Raw genomic sequence first — 14,863 nt, 5'->3', positions numbered from 1 at the left:
ATATCAACTGTATTTGTTGTGATTTTTGGACATTTTTCAAAATAACACTAATAATTTTATATTAAAAGAATTTCATCAAGGCACTGTTTGCCATCTGACTACAAAATCCTAGCTGGACTTCTCCCTTTCCATGTTCTGTCCAGAGGGAGAAAGTGGTAGGTGTATAGGTAGGTGACAGTTCTTATTGTTTTTTGTGGTGTTGGGGCCTTCAGTGGAATGTTGTGGCATACACCTGTAGTCCCAGAACTCTGGGAGGCTGAGGCAGGAAGATTGCAAGTTTGAGCCCAGCCTGAGCAACTTAATGACTTAGAGAGACCCTGTCTCAAAATAAAAAGGAAAAAAAGGGCTGGGGATGCAGCTCAATACAAAGGTCCTGGGTTCAATTCCCAGCACAACAAAAACAAAACAAAACAACTGGGTCTTGTTCATGCTAGGTAATTGCTCCACCACTAAGCTATATCTCCCATGGAAGTTATTTAAAAATTTTTTTTAATGTTTTCAGGAATTTCACAGTTGTTATTATTAATATTGTTTTGTTTTGTTTTGTTGGTACTGGGGATCGAACTCGGGTCCTTACGAGGCAGGCGGCGGCACCACTGAGCTAAATTCCCGGTCCATTAATGTTTTTTAATTGTTATTATTAATGCCTTTCTGACATCTTGGAAAATATTATAAAGTGTTTGAAATCCACCTAATGTCATCATCCAGACCTAATTACTGTCTGGGAGCTGAAGCAGCAGGCATTTGATCACAGAGTTGCTGATAAGGTTTATGTCTCAAAGCCCAGGCCTGTGCTGGTGTGACAAGCCCAGGATATACTGAGTAACTAAGAAGTGGATGAGTCAAGAGATTTAGAGGTGAGGGTCCTGGAGATAAAGAAATCAGGAACCGGGAGTCTAATGTTGTGGGAAAGAGCAGAGGAAGGACAATCGCACGCCAGGAAGATGATGACCTTCAACTGCAGGAAAACCCCAGAGCCCCAGTGTCCGGTGAAGTTTCAGGAGTGACCTAAAGGCATCAAAGAGGGCCAGATGATGGAACCATGAATAGCTCGACTCTCAAAGTTGGAAATGGTCAGGGTTAAGCAGGACAGTAATACTGTTAAAAGAAAAAACAGAAACCAGTTAAATATAACAAAGTTTACTTGAGAAAGAAAAATGCTTCTAGAACCAGGCAGCATCCCAGATCAAAGAGGGCTGAAAATTGTCCCCTCCCTACCTGCGGGTTATACTTACAGTCAGAGACAAGGAAGTGAATAGAAAAGCTTGATTAGCTACAGCTGGCATTTGTTTTATGTTTTGGCAGCTTTCCACCTCTGATTGGCTGGAAGTTCAGCTGCTCTTATGGGCTAGTTACTTATTAAGACTCAGTTACTTGGTTACAAGGGTATACTGTTAGCTTATAATTTATTTGCACATCAAGCTAAATTGTAGTTCACATAGGGGAGTGATTGTATGACAAATGTGTCATTCAAGTACAAGGGTTTGCTTTGTTTCTTTGCTTGTCTTTGAGACAGAGTTTCATTATGTAGTTCAGGCTGGTCTTGAACTCACTATGTAGCCCAGGCTGGGCTCAAACTTGTGACAATCCTCCTACCTCAGCCTTCCTAGTGCTGGAATTGCAGATGTGTGCCACCACGCCTAGCTAAAGGCTTCCTTATGACACATTTATTTTCCTGCATCAACGCCTACTTCATGAGGTATCATGATATATAAATGAAGTATAGTATATATAGTACTTGATACTGAGCATAATGTACAACAGATGTTCAATAAATATTAGGTTGAAAAGCTGAATATATAGACAATAGCCAGATCCTATATAAAATTCTGACCCACAATCTGCAGCCATCAATCAGAAAACCTCCTATTATAGACAGTAACCAGCCCAGGAAGCCAGCCTGCTATCTAAAACTAATAGACACACAAATCACAGACCTGGAAAAAGTCAGTTAGCTGGTGGCCCATGCCTGTAATCCTCTCTGGGAGGCTGAGGCAGGAGGAGAGCAAGACTGAGCCCAGTCTGGGGAATTTAGAAACTTTAAATTTGGAGAAGACTCTAAATTTTAAAAACGGATGGGGACTATTGCTCAATGGGAAGGTCTTGGATAAACTCCCCAATACTGCCACCAAAAAAAGAGAAGAAAAAAAAGAAGAGAAGGAGAAAGGTGGGGGACAGAGAGGACAAGGAGGAGGAGCAGGAGGAGTGGGGCGGGGGAGAAAGTGAATCACTTAGCAACCAGTCCCGGAAGCCGAACAGTAATCGCTGCAATAATTAGCCCAAAATAACAAAGACTTGATTAATAACAACTAGCAGCTTCTCTAATTTTTGCCCTATTTCCAACTTAGGACCAACCAACTACACACCCTAACTAAACACACAAGATGCCCATTCTACTTAGCATGTGTGCAACTTCCCCATGCCAAGAGCCTCCAGTCAGGATGGAACAGGATTAGTGAGACAGTGGTTAGGATTCTATTAGGCAATATAGAGGTGGCCCGCGAAATGGAGTCTTCTGAGTTATGACCTTCTAGGGATCTTACAAAAACATCTGCCAGGTGTCCTTCTGCTCCCTGGAACCTCCCCCAAGGCATGATCATGCAGGGCGCTGGCTCAAGGGTACATGGACTCCACATAGACACTGTGTGAACCCTACACAGATGAGACCCTAAAAAAAATGTAGTCCCCTATAGGGTAGAGATTATATTGCGTATACAACAGCCTGAGCTCCCTTCTCAATCCCTCAAAAACCTTTAGACAAAGAGCCCTCATGGGCATACTGCTCAGAACCCTTTCCTGGCTAGTGGGAGCTTCACTTCCTTGCCTGTGTATCTGTTACTCTTGCCTTTACATCTTTTAAATAAATTGGTTTGGACCCTACCTTCTCCATCCTTGGTTCCATTCTTCGTCACCCAGCACTCTGGTAACATCTTTGGGGGCTCACCCGGTATTCCAAGAGATGTAAACAGAGCCTATGCTTTTTCACACCCTTTTCTTTCACTTTGCAGCTTTTCTGCTCAAAACAATATCAAGATGGGCCAAGGATTTAGCTCAGTGGCACCGTGCCGGCCTTGCAAGCACAAGGTCCTAAGTTCAATCCCCAGTATCACAAAAGAAAACCAAAACCAAAACCAAACAAAATAATATCAGGACCCCATGGATAAAAATCAATTAAAGGTGATTACCATGGTCACCAACTTTAAAGGCTCAGGGGACAGGTTTCATTGATGTGGCTGAGCTGATCCCCCGGCAACATGAGTTGAGGGAATGTTGGCCCAGCCTCACCTCAGTTTTCTTTTCCAATTTGACCATGAGGGAATGATCACCCGCTTTGTGCTCTTGGGTCACTGCGGTCAATAGCTTTTGGGCAGATCACTCCTTTAACTTACCATAGGCCTAAGAATGAACTGCCTTTCTCTATCATGACTCTCTTTCTTGGCAAGCTGAGCAAGGAGATACAAAGGACTCTATATCTTCTTGTCTCATCTTAATTGTTGTACTCATGCAGGCAGGGGTCAGATAGCTAAAAGCCACTAGGGCGTTTGCCCTTTCAATAGACTCCCATGAAGGATAACTTGGTCATAGGATGGAGCATTGTAGGCTCCACAGAGCTCAAGACAACTCTCAAACATCTTCTAGGTTTATGTTTCATGTTTGTACAACAAAAAGATAAAATGTCTTTGTCATATAATCTTTTCCTGTACCCTAAATGTTTTTCCCTGATTGCTTCTGCGTTCTGGGGATCTTTCCTAGACTTCTTTGTCATGGAACAATCACTTCTCAGATAGCTATGATTTATGTGTGGCCTATTCTGAACTGTGCATAGTAAGATTTTACATAGAAACTAATAGTTTTTTGGAAAATCACGTTTGGCATTTGCACAAGAGAGTTCTAGAGTCTGAAGAACAAGTACTCATTATGTAACATAGATATAGGGAAGAATATAGCAAGGGTGCAGATTATATGGACTGCTTCTTTGGGTTTCTCAACATCCAGTATATTAAAAAGAATACGTTGACTGAAGCTGACCTTCAGTATGCTGATGGTGGTGTAGATATGAATGAGCCACTCATGGAAATAGGAGAGCTTCTGTCTGCCATCGCGTGCATGCGCTTGCCTTTGAGCCTAACCATGTCTTCTCACAAGACTTTCAGAATCAAGCAATTCCTGGCCAAGAAGCAAAAGCAGAATTGTCCCATTCCTCAGTGGATTCGGATGAAGATTGGTAATAAAATCAGGTACAATTCCAAGAGGAGACACTGGAGGAGGACCAAGCTGGGACTGTAAAGAATTGAACATGAGATGCAGCATATTTCTCTCCCCGGAGTCACAAAATGATACATTCTTTATCATGGTTGAGATTACATTACCATATCAAGCTTAAATATGATTGGCTGGACAGTTGAACTGCTTAATCAGGAATCTTGTTCTGTGATCACACTGAGTCAACAATAAATGTTTTGAAACCTTAAAAAAAAAAAGAAAGAAATAGGAGAGCTAGCACTGGATATGTGGAGGAAATTGATGGTCGAGCCATTGCAGACCACCCTTATCTGAATGCTGCTCCGAGAAGTAAAAAAATGATCACAGTGAAGACCCAAACCAGAAAGTAATCCATGGGGTTATTAACTGCTTTGTTCACATTGAACAGCATAAGAAAAATTTTCCTTTCAAGTTTTATCAAGAAATCTTTGAGTCTCCCTTTCTGACTGAAACAGGAGAGTATTATAAACAAGAAGCTTCACATTTATTACAAGAATCAAATTGCTCACAGTATATGGAAAAGGAAGATTAAAAGATGAAGTAGGGGGCCAGGGATGTAGCTCAGTGGTTCTGCCGCCTGCGTCGCAAGCGCAAGGTCCCGAGTTCAATCCTCCGTGCCAAAAAAAAAAAAAAGATGAAGAAATTCAATGTTGAAAATACTTACATCCAAGTTCATATAGTAAACTAATTCATGAATGTTAGCAACAAATGGTAGCAGACCACTTACAATTCTTACATGCAGAATGTCATAATATCATTTGACAAGAGAACAAAATGACATGGCTAATATGTATGTCTTACTCCATGCTGTGTCGGCTGGGTTACCTCATATAATTCAGGAGCTACAAAATCATATCCATAATGAGGGCCTTGGAGCAACCAGTAACCTTACTCAGGAAAATATGCCAACACTTTGTGGAGTCAGTTTTGGAAGCACATGGAAAATCTGTTCAGCTTATCAACTCTCTTTTGAATGGTGATAGGCACTTTATGAATGCATTGGATAAGGCCCTTACGTCAGTGGTAAATTATGGAGAACCCAAGTCTGTTTGCAAAGCACCTGAACTGCTTGCTAAGTACTGTGACAACTTACGAAAGCAGTCTGCAAAATGGATGCCTGAGACAGAAGCGGAAGACAAACTGATGAACTTTATTACTGTTTTCAAAAATATCGATGATAAGGATGTTTTCCCCAAATTCTATGCAAGAATGTTGGCAAAACGCCTAATTCATGGCTTATCTATATCTATGGATTCTGAAGTAGCTATGATCGATAAAGCAAGCCTGTGCTTATGAGTTTACCAGCAAGCTACGTCAGATGCATATGGATATGAGTGTCAGCACAGACCTCAGCAATAAGTTCAACAATTTTATCAGAAACCAAGACACAGTAATAGATTTGGGAATTAGTTTTCAAATATGTGTTCTACAGGCTGGTGCATGGCCTCTCGCTCAGGTCCCTTTGTCTATGTTCCCAATTCCCTAGGAATTAGAAAAAAGTATATAGATGTTGAATTATTTTAAAGCCAGCATTTTAGTGGACAGAAACTGACATGGCTACATTAACTTTGTACAGGTGAAGTAAAAATGAACTATCTGGGCAAACCACGTGTAGCCGTGGTCACGACATACCCAATGGCAGTTCTTCTTGCTTTTAACCACAGTGAAACAGTCAGCTATAAAGAGCTTCGAGACAACACTCGAGTGAATGAAAAGGAACTGACAAAAACAATCAAATCATTACTTGATGTGAAAATGATTAATCATGATTCAGAAAAGGAAGACATTGATGCAGAATCTTCATTTTCATTAAATATGAACTTCAGCTGTAAAAGAGCAAAATTTAAAAATTACTGTATCAATGCAAAAAGATACACCACAGGAAATGGAGACTAGATGTGCTGTGGATGAGGACCGAAAAATACATCTGCAAGCTGCTATAGTTCATGTCACAAAAGCACGAAAACTGCTTTAGCACAATGCCCTTATTCAAGAGTTGATCAGCCAGTGAAGAGCAAGGTTTAATCCCAGCATCAGCATGATAGACAAACAGTACACTGAGTGCGGCCAGGCGTCTGCGGATGACAGCTACGTCACGTGATTTCCCCTGCCCAGGGGCAGGTGCGCCATCACTGCTGTCACTTCTGGTGTGTGCCTGTGGGAGAAGCAGGCCTGTGTCTCCAAGATTTGGTCATCTGGCAGCGCCTGCTTTTCTGCTGTTTATAGTATCACCAGTGCCACGTCATGAGCGTCAAAGAAAATGCCTAGAGATACTTTAAGCTCATGTAATCATGATATTTCTTAAACTTTATCAAAAAGTGAGTGAAACCGGCGATTTAGCTCAGTGGTTCCAATGCCTGCCTGGCAAGCACAAGGTCCCAAGTTCAATCCCGGTACCAAAAAAGAAAAAAATGAGTGAAGTATTTCTGGAATCTGGAAATTCGGTTGAGTACCATGCTTTTCTCATGTTCATGTCTGCAGTTGATTTTTTTTTTAATGCTCTATCTTAAAGGACATAAAATAAAAACTTAAATATTGTAAGTAAATAAATACCATAGAGGTTGATACCCTTCTGTCCTCAATCTACCTTCTCTTTCAGGTGGCAGTTATACATTGCTGAGGCCACAGAAGGGAACAAAAGAGATAACTCAAGAGAACCAACTGGCTGATAAGCATCCAAAGCAGCATCTCAAAACCCCTTCCATCCAGAGTCTACACAGGCATCCCTATTCTGGGAAAATCCTCTGGGAAATGCCAAACCTGTTTACAACAAAGCAGAGACAGAGTGGGCCCTATCACAAGGATGTCACCTCATCCCTTCTGGATGGTTCCAGGAAGGGGGAAAACTGCTCATATCCACAGCCAATCAATGGAAAATTCTTAAAACCCTCCACCAAGAGTTTCATTTAATTAAAAAAAAAGACATAGCAAATTGTCCAGAGGCTGTTTAAAGGGGTTTCATCAAACAGTTAACCAAGTTGTAAGGGTATATAAGCTTTACCCACAGAATAACTCTCCTGCCAGGTGTTGGGGCAAAGGCTTGTAATCCTAGCCCTCAGGAGGCTGAGACAAGAGGATCAAAACCAGCTTGGGCTACGTAGTGAGTTCAAGGCCAGCCTGAATTACATAGCAAGGCCCTGCCTCAAAAAAAAATTTTTTTTAAAAAAGAAGAACTTTCTAAACAAAAAGATTTCACCCCTGAAAATTAATGAAATGGGGAATACCTTGAAAAAGATTGACAGATAGATTTCCCCATATGTCCAAGATCAGGGGAACCCAATTCTTCTTAGGATGGGTTGATACTTCCACCAATTGGGTAGAGGCCTTCCCATATAAGACAGAGATGGCATAGAGATGACACAGACTTTAACATCAGAAATTATTCCCAGGTTTGGGCTCCCTCAAAGCCTTCCTTTAAGGCTGCTGTCACCCAGCAAGTATCTCAAGTCCTGGGAATTCAATACTATCTACATTGTTCCTGGAGGCCACAGTCCTCAGGAAAAGTAGAAAAAACAAATGACACCCTTAAATGACATCTGAGAAAACTCACCCAGGAGATTCACCTTCCTTGGCCTACCCTACTTCCTTTGGCCCTGGAACAGATCAGATCACGGGACTCAACCCCTTTAAAATGTTGTATGGGTCCCCCTTTCTCATCAGCAATTTCTTGGTTTTTTGTACCAGGGATTGAACCCAGGACCTTGTGCTTGCGAGACAGGCAGTGGCAACCACAGAGCTAAATCCCCAGCCCACATCAACAATTTCTTAATAGATCAAAAAATTATAGCTCACATCAGAGACATATAGTAGACTTAGCCCTAGCTCAGTTTCAATGTATCTCCAACAATTGTCTAAAGCCTGTCCTGGGGAACCAGGACCCCCTACAATCTATCCCAGAGATCTGGTCCCAATGAAGTCTCTCCCCTTTTTGTCACCTTCTCTAGAACCAACCTGGGAGGGATTACACACAGTGATCCTGTCCACCCCAACAGCTGTCAAGGTGACTAGACTCGAGTCCTAGATACATCATTCTCAACTCCAAGTCTGGATGTCATCACCACCCAGAGATGAAGAGACTGACCATTACACCAGGAGCGACTAGAAGACGTCAAACTCCTCTTCAAGAAAAAAAAAAGTCATCTGACTCTGTAAAAAATAAGGACTTTTTATATCATACTCTGCCTTCCTCAGATAGAGAAGGATGCACCTTCGCCAGTGCCCTCCCTGACATCCAATTCTTTAACCAGTGTGCATTGGTGGTACAGTGGTAAGCATAGCTGTCTTCCAATTCTTTAACCAACCCATCTTCCCAATGTATGGACCCATCTCTAATCTGGACTCCTTCCTAGAACAGTCTTTCACTCATTCTAGGTTCAAGAGCTCCTTCCTAAATCCCTATGGCACTGGGCTTGGACCCTTATAAGACCCTTCATACCAATACTGACACTCTTGGTATTCCTTTACAGTTTTGGACCCTGCTTACTCAATCTACTTGTTTGCTTTGTTTCATTTTGCCTAGAGTCTATTAAACTTCAAATGGTCATGCAAATGGAACCCATTGTGGAGATCCCACCTGACTTCTATCATGGGCCATTAGACAAGCTCTCTGGAGGATGCTACAACTGCAGAGCTCTTCTCACCACCCAGTATAGCTTGAAGCAGCCAGAGTGGTCTGTCGGGAGCAATGCTACATAATTTTTGGGAAAAAATCATTTGGTTAGCCTAGTTCTCCTGCCTACAGCCCAGCTATGGAATTCCGAGACATAATTGCATTTTGGCCTCCGGTCACACTGAGACCCCTATGATCTGGTGATGCTGTCTGTGATTCTCCAGGATAAGAAAGATCCTGGGAGCTGAAAACATCCTGGGAGGAACAAACATCTACTCAGTTCCTCCTTGTTCTTGGATTGTTACATCTTATTTATGCAGGATGTACTGAACTCTCTGCAAGTCATTTGTTACATTTGTTTCTCCCGATGTACTGAGTACTGAATAAAAGGAGCAGTAAGCTGGGGGCTTTTGTCTTTGCCACCCAGAGCAGCGCTGACCAGGCCCAGAGCAGCACTGACCAGACCCAAAGCTCAGCTTCTTCTCAGTCTCATTTTTCTACTTTTCCTGTAATTTGCCATGTACTGCCATGGCTCGCAGGAGATTAGGACTTACTGCAGAGGTTCTAGTAATGTCCCCTTCCCCTGTTCCCTACAGTGGTCTTTGTCCCTTTTCCCTAACAGCAGTTAAGATTGTCTCTTCAGAAGAGGGAATGTAACAGGACTGGTGAAACGGGAGTTAGGATTCTATAAGGCAGTAAGGACAGCAGCCCCAAAATAGACTCAGGAAGCCCAGAATGGAGCCTACTGAGTCACAACCCTCCAGGGATCTTACAAAAATATCTGCACACATGTGTTTCAGCTTTCCGGGACCTCCCCAGAGCATGATCAGGCAGGCTATTGGCTCAAAGGTGCAAGGGCCCTGCATGGACAGTGTGTGAACACTACATAGATTAGACCCTTAAAAATATGTAGTCTCCAATAAGGGTAGAGATCTTACTGCTTATATAATGGTCCGACCTCCCTTCTAAGCCCCTTAAAAACTCCTAGACAGAGCCTTGTTGGTGTCCTACTCAACCCCCACCCAGCTAGCAGGAGCTTTACTTCTTTGCCTTTGTATCTTTTACTTTCTTGCCTTAATATCACTTAAATAAATTTGCTTGCATTCTACCTCCTCAATCCTAGTTTCATTCTTCATCACTGTGGGAGAGGACCCTGGCATTCTGGTTACAAAGACACACCTGGAACTATGCCTTTTCCCACTCTACAGCTTCCCCTCTCCTGCCCTGCCTTCAGGTCCCTGCCAAATAGAAGTAATGGTGGGTGCCTCCCTTGCTGCAGCAAATTCTGGATAAATAGCTTTTACCTGTTCTGATTTGGTCAGTCTTATTTCCACCAGTTCAATCAATTCTTTCTCTATTCATCCTGTTACTAAATATCTATTGTCTCTTATACGTCAGACTCAATGCTGTTAAGACCTGAGAATAATGAAGTAACCCAGATGCCGTGGTTTCTACCTTAAAGCTGATTACAAATTGATATGATGGTGTATGCTTATAATTCTCACGGAGGCTGAGGCAGGAGAATCCCAAGTTCCAGCCTAGCAAGGACAGGTTATTCACTTGGTGAGACCTTGACTCAAAATAAAAAATTAGAAAGGGCTGGGAATGTAGCTAAGTACATAGGCCCCAGGCTCAATCCTTAGTACCACAAAAAAATAAATAAAATAGATTGTAGTTCAGTGGGAAGAGAAAGGCCAATAAGCAGTAAGCTAAGTCCAATCAACAAAGGGCTGTAATGGTGGGTAGCAAAGCCAGACTAGAGGATGAGGGAGAGCTTCCTAGAAAAGAGATGTTTTCTCAGGGACTAAAGAATGAGCATGGCCAGAGAAAGAGGGATGGAGAAATCTTCAGATGACATGAAAAAGAAATCTCCCAGCCATAGTATGTGTCATCATTCAAGGAACTAAATCGTCATTCAAGGAAATAACTGGGCTTGTGTTTCAGCTTCATGTTGCAGGCCACAAAGCTGGAAAGGCAGACAATGGTCATGTCCTTCTCCACTACTGAAGAAAGGGGCCTTTATATTGAGGTAATGACCACATGTTTGGGCTGTGGCTTCTGGGAGCAGCAAGGCCAGGGAGGACACTCATAGGCAATGGAGTCTGGGTTGGGGAGGGCCAGGGATTCAGCTCAGTGGTTCCGCCACCTGCCTCACAAGCAGAAGGGCCCAAGTTTGATCCTCAGTACCAAAAACAAACAAACAAACACAAAAACCAGAATGGGAGTCTGGGTTGGGGAGAAGAAGGAAGGTGCACAGACCAGAAAGCTGATACACTTGGCTCCTGACAGGGCCCATGGCTCCAGGACATTTGGGTGAGCAGGCTGGGGAAGGAGCCAAAGCTTGGGCAGCTGGGAGGAAAGCGGGCACCATTATGGAGATCATGAGAAGCAGAGGAGGAAGACGTGAGTTCTGCATGGAGAGAAGACAGTGGCATGTTCCAGAAGCAGCTAGCTGTGCACATCTGGAGCTTGAGAGAAGGAGGGGGCGAGAGGCAGGTCTGGGGGTTCTGAGCAAGTACATGGTCCTCGAAGCCAGGGAAATGGGTGAGGTCCCACGGGAGAGGGTAGCACAAAACAAGGGCTCCTAACAGCACTTGGAAAAGGAAGAGAGGAGCGTGTAAAGCAGATCAAAAAGAGCAGCCAGGGAGGAGGAAGGGAACCCAGGAGCAGGTCTGAATGCAGAACCCAAACACTGCCCTTGTTCCAAGAAAGAGAGTAGGTTCCCAGTCCTCCGGTTCCTTCCCCTCTCAGAGAAAGGTGTCCCTAGGAGGAAGCAGCTCTCAGGACTAGTGGAACTGGTCCTGTGTTGCTCCATTGTGTCCCCCAAAGCTGCACCAATGAGGTGCCTGTGTTCACAGTGGCCACAGAATAGACTGGAGGATGAAAGAGGATGGAAAGCCCAGTGTGATGGTGCATGTCTGTGATTCCAGCTACCCTAGAGGCTGAGACAGAAGAACTGCAAGTTTGAGGCTAGGCTATGCAATATAGCAAGATCCTGTCTCAAAATAAAATTTTTAAAGGGCCAGGCATATAGCTCAGTGCTCTCTGAGTTCTACCCCCAGGACTGCAAAAACAAAATTAAAACTGTCAGGCCTGGTCTAAACCAACAGGACAAAGCAAACAAGAATGCTTTGACATTCAACATCAGCTTCTGAGTAAATAGAACAAATGGACTCAAAACGAAGTGTACAACCCCCCCACCCCAGCACCGAGAATTTCAGCAATTATCTACATGCTTCAGCAGACTGTCCTTGGGCATCCAAGTCATAAACATTCCTTATGATTACATCCCCTTCCCCCAAATCTATAGAAGTATAGTCTTCTTTCCCAGCTATCTGGTCGAATCTCCCTGAGTTTAGTCCCTGTTCACTGGAATAAACTTTTCTTTTTCTCACAACAAAAAAGCCTATTTTGACAAGTGGATTCATGTGCGCCATCTATAACAACAACAAATGGAGAAATGAACATTCTTTGGGCAAAGGCTTTTGCTAAGGACTTTCCCAATACCTTAAAAAGGCAGGACTGAAAGTGAATTCCTGGGCCACACTGAGCATTATTTCTGTCTGAGTGTACATTATATAGCTAGCTATTTAACTCATTAGGCCTGGTCACCGAGGACATCCTTACACCAGGAAGAAAGCCAAAATCACATTCCCTCTCCTCGCTGGCCTGTGCATGCAGAAGGGACCACAGATGGAACACCCATCCATATTCATGGTCCTCCGCCCCTCAAACCCTCACCCTGGCACCTGTCTAAATTCCTCGGGTCTCTCTCCCTCATCACTCCCTTTCTCCCTTCTTCTCCTGCCCCTCATTCCTCCCCTCCCTCTCCTTCCCCTACTACCTCCACCTGTGGCCCCTGCAGAGGTGACTCCCTCCCCTTTCACTGCAGCGGGTGTCCTAAGTAACCAGCCTGCTTTTTCCTAAACTTGCAATTCTTTGATGAGAAGGCACTAGGCACCACCAGTGCCAGGAAGAAAGCCCTTCTAACTACTCTGGGCACCCAGCCCAACCCAAAACATCCTCTTCAAGGACACAGAACCCAAGGTAAGTCTATAATCCTAACACTCTGGGAGGCTAAGGCAGGAGGATCGTAATTTACAGCCCAGCCTGGGCAATTTAGTGAGACCCTGTCTTAAAATGAGCAACAACAACAAAGCCACCTCTGGGAACCCAAGCACAGTCTCAGAGAAATGCTTTCCACATTGCAGCCCCTTCACATTCTTGCAAATCATCCAGTCTTGGTGCCCTGGACAGACCGGTGCGGGGCCGAAGGGGCATGGGGACCACGAGACTGAAGTGGGAAATGCTTGGCTTTCACTTTTTCAATGAAAGTGGAAAAGGAGCTCAGTTCTACCAGCTGTCACAGTCTAATGCCCTACATTCCACAGCCATCTTCTCATTAAAATGGGCTTCTGGCCTGAGGCTGGCCCTGGTGATATAGGGCATATGATCCTTGGATGACATAGGACCTCCAAATAACCCAAATAATATAAGGGAAATAAACTCCCAACCAACCTGCTAAGACATGCCAAGTTCAAAGATTGAATCCAGGAGTGAATGAATCAAAATCTAGGAAAGAATGAATTCTAGGAACAATAGAGGCTAAACATAGGAAGAACTTATTGAAAGGTAGCTTTTATTGTGGGACTGCATAACTCTGTAATCATAAAACTCCCCTAGCCCCAACTGTGATTGAATGTGAGTAAATAGATGAAGATGCTTGTTAGCTCCGGGACACTAGATAAGATCTGTATCAGCCATAAGGTCCCAAAGTAAATTACTCAACTCTTTGTTCGAAAACTGATGTTTATAGAACAATCTACAAACATGTGCTGACCATCAGTGCGTGTCAGCTGACCACTAACCTTTGTTCCTCTTCTGTAAATTTCGCCTGTTAACTTCCCCCGCAACCCCCTATAAAAGAGCCTCGGACTCTGGGCTAGTCGCCTCTCTAAGTACTTTGCTTTGGGAGTGCCGTCTGGCCAGACTAAGGTCTGTTTTACTTTCCAACTTGTCCGGTGTGTTCCTTCCCGGGTGTTCTTCGCTGCAGTCAGCTCCTCTGAGCGTTTGGTAAGGCCCTCGGTCTTACATTCTGGAGGCACCGCTGGGATCCCCGGTGTGCTTCACTGCAGTCAGCTCCTCAGAGCGTTTGGTAAGGCCCTTGGTCTTACATTATCTAAAAGGGGGACTGAAAAGTGGGTAGCCTGCCCACTATGCTTCTCAAAGGTGTTTTACTGAGCAAAGCCATGAGGTGAGGTGGGTTCAAGGTGGGACAAAACTACAGTCAACTAATAAGATTACAAGTATAGTCACTTAAGTAATACTGATCCAGTGGGAAATCACACAGCGGGTATGAGGTGGCACGAAACTATGGTCAGCCAGTACAGTTGCTTAAAGTAACATTGGTTAAACGGGGATCAAATGGGGCAGCTAGTCACGTAGCAAGCAATTGTACAAGGAAAGGAATGGGCGAGGCAGGTTTTGGTCCCCACCCAAGGTGTTGATATCTGTTTTGAAGATCAATCACTGCTGTTCATCCCTAGGGGAAGTATGCGAGTGCCTGACCTGTAGGGAATGTGCCTCCAGCCACAGTTGACTTTTGTGCTGAGGGCCCAGCCTTGCCTAACTACCTTAGAATATTTTCTAACTAGCTTATCTGTCTACAATTCGAGACCTGCCAGATGGTGACCCTTGCCAGCCCCATTCTGTGCAAGACACTGCCGCCCTGACTGCTCTGCCCAGGACAAGCTGAGCCCTGTGTACACTTCCTGCCCCCACGCCTAGCCCAGTGGGACAGCCCCTCTTCCATCCACACCTGCAGCACAGGGCCCTTTGAGCTCAGAGGTTCACACCCAGCGAGGTGTGAGGAGGAAGGAGGAAAGTCTCACGGATTGTTCCTGTTACCAGAGAGTCATCTCCTAAATTCTTGGGAGGCTTCTGTGAACAAAACAGATCCCCTGCCCTCCAGGACCTGGGAGGAGCAGGGCA

General features: G+C 44.2%; 1 protein-coding gene across 5 annotated transcripts in view; it reads left to right on the top strand.

Moving 5' to 3' along the window:
* LOC101703630 (transmembrane epididymal protein 1A-like) overlaps positions 1-12,370 on the top strand; it is a 102,732-nt gene extending 90,362 nt beyond the window's left edge. For 2 of the 5 annotated variants that reach the window (XR_015441053.1, XR_015441051.1), the window contains one exon: positions 8,208-8,772. The gene's annotated coding sequence lies outside the window, so the exon portion shown is untranslated. The other 3 variants (XR_015441052.1, XR_015441049.1, XR_015441050.1) reach the window with 2 other exon arrangements.
* The last annotated feature ends 2,493 nt before the right edge of the window (positions 12,371-14,863 follow it).

This window comes from Heterocephalus glaber, unplaced genomic scaffold (assembly GCF_053883595.1).
Source record: "Heterocephalus glaber isolate CG9 unplaced genomic scaffold, H.glaber_assembly_v1.0 deba00001504, whole genome shotgun sequence".
Classification (NCBI taxonomy): domain Eukaryota; kingdom Metazoa; phylum Chordata; class Mammalia; order Rodentia; family Bathyergidae; genus Heterocephalus; species Heterocephalus glaber.
Note: the sequence above shows the minus strand (reverse complement) of the source record. Positions and strands in the feature narration are given on the sequence as shown.